The following is a 2470-nucleotide window of genomic DNA, read 5'->3' as shown; positions in this document are numbered from 1 at the left end:
ATTGAGGTAAGCCTTGTACTGGTTGAACAATTATGAATACCTCCTTAGTTAAGAGGGAGTGTTGAGAAATGTAACTAGGTTCGGTCTTCATAATGATTCATGTACTCTTGATATTGTATATTTGATGTAAAAGAAAAAAAAATTGTAAAAGATAAATTATTTATAAGTATCGAAATCATGCTTTCTTTATTTTATTTCTAGGTCAAAGAACCCATTAAGTGCTTCTATGGTTTGTGTCATGAGTCATAGTCCTTTTCATCGTGTAATAAACCATTTTTTTATCTGTATATCAAGAAATAAATGTATAATTGAGTCAAAATTGTAAGTTTAGCCTCCTCCACCAAGTCGGCCTACCCTCTTTTCATGTCAGCCTCATTAAGGAGCTTTAACCACTATATATAGGTATGCATTTGGCCTATTGTGAGATTATCTATAAAAGGAATTTGATTTCCAATTTTCAAGTGAAGAAATAAGTGTGAAGAAGCCTAAAGGATAATTCTTTATCATTACAAAGGAAGAATAAACATAGCAAAAAAGGAAGAGACTTTTATCTAGAAAAAGGAGCCAAGATTCTCTATTTTTCTGCCACATGTGCAAAGAGGACTTAGGTGAATTGCAGGGCTGAAGGTACAGGCCAAATTTCAAAGTTGCAGAGAGGGCCAAGACCCTTGTTGACTTATCTTGAAGAGCTAAATTGTGTTGACTTTTGAATAAATTGGATAGAGTTTGACTAATATTCTTGGGAGGCTGACTTGGTGGATTAGAGGAGGTATTTTTATTAGTCAAAGGGTATTGATTGACTCCTTTGATTTGGTTATTGAAGAAGAGAAGAAAATTTTGTTTGGTTTTCCCTTAGGAGAGAAGTTTTTCCCTAGCTTGGAGCCTATCTCCGGTGTATCTCTTTCTTTGTTTATGATATTTATTGTTTGGAAATTATCTTGATGATAAGAACATAAGAATTCTATGAAGAAGTAAAAAAGAATCACAAGTAATTGTCAAATAGAAATCAATTTATTAAGAAACTATAATTGATTCCATAACGATTTCTCAACATGTTTGAGATCGCGAGAATGTTTGCAGCGTGAGATTCAACATAAGTTGAACAATTGACTAGATTCATCATTCGCATGAGGGTTATCAGGGCATGGATTGATACGAGGATAAGAACAAGGCCACCCATAGCCAAGGTTAGCCCATGATTCCAAAATAAGAAACCTATTGCACCCCCATGGAGAGCCCGAGGATGGTTTGAGGTTCATCTCTTATATGTTTGGGTGAGTTCATGCCCTTTAGAAGGAGTCTCGTAGTCATTTACCTTGCCGCACCACCATAGGATTGTGGATGTCGCATTGGATATTAATGGAACCAGTATCCCACTAGCAGAATCAGTGTCCTTGACCCTACATAGGGATAGGGTCAACAAGTAATTAACCGAGGCCACTTATGTGAGTATGGATAGTGTCCAAACCACTGGAACTTTAGATTTCAAGGTCTGCTATGATGAAGAAACCCTGCTACTTTAGAGAGGCTAGAGTAGGATTCTGGTCATTAAGGGATTAAGGAATTTTGAAGCATGGATTGCTACTTGGCCATAAGAGGGGGGGTTTCCCTTTTGGAAAACTAGGTAACCAACAACATGATTTCTCATTGGCGCTTCCTTCTCTAGAGGTTTATGTAGTAGGATTTTGTAGTGGATCGATTTTTATTTTGACAAAGACCGTTGAACTCGTCTCATGGTGGAAACCTCAGAGGCGAGGGACTCTAGATGTTATTCCCGAGGATGAAGATGAGACATATAAAGCACAAATTAAGGCCATTGTTCTAAGTGGCATACATTCACATTCACATAAGCTATGTTTTTGTGAAACCCACTAGGAACTTCTCATTCTTAGGATGGTTCCAGGGTGATATGGATTCTTTAGTGTTCAAGGAAGATAGAACAATATGTTCATTAAGAGCTCCACATATCACTCGATATCATTGATCCTTGTTGGGGAGGTTAAAACCTCTTCTCAACCTCCTAGGCTAGATGCAATTGATAATAAAGAAATGAAAATCTATATTGAAATTATGAGTTTATTTAAAACAAACCTTCTCTGATGTATTTGAGAATGAATTAGATGTTATCTTATCAAAAATCAAGAAATGGAACTGGAAATGGGAATGAGACAAGAACGAAGGCTGGAGGGTTTAGGGGATAAGAAATATTGGTCCACTACTCTCTGTACATATGCTATGCATATAACATTGATTAGAAATGCATTAATTTTTTTCTGAGAGAAGTGAGGTGCTCTATTTTCTTGGGAGGAGGATGCATTAATTTTTGCAAAGAAAAGTGAGATGCACCATGGTCCAGGCAATGGGGTTGAGGAGGTATGGAGGATGTGTTTACAGTTGAGTTCATTGTTGGATATATGTAGTGGGATTAGGGAGGGAGAGAGAATGTGTTTGTAGCTGAGTTCATAGTTGG

The 2470-nt window shown here is 36.9% G+C and overlaps 1 pseudogene; it reads left to right on the top strand.

The window, feature by feature from the left end:
* The first annotated feature begins 1114 nt into the window (after window positions 1–1114).
* On the top strand, window positions 1115–1875 carry LOC149143289 (uncharacterized protein At1g01500-like; annotated as a pseudogene).
* The last annotated feature ends 595 nt before the right edge of the window (window positions 1876–2470 follow it).

This window comes from Pinus tabuliformis, chromosome X, assembly GCF_031772625.1.
Source record: "Pinus tabuliformis cultivar Carrire ecotype Pingquan chromosome X, CPIR1, whole genome shotgun sequence".
Lineage (NCBI taxonomy): Eukaryota > Viridiplantae > Streptophyta > Pinopsida > Pinales > Pinaceae > Pinus > Pinus tabuliformis.
Note: the sequence above shows the minus strand (reverse complement) of the source record. Positions and strands in the feature narration are given on the sequence as shown.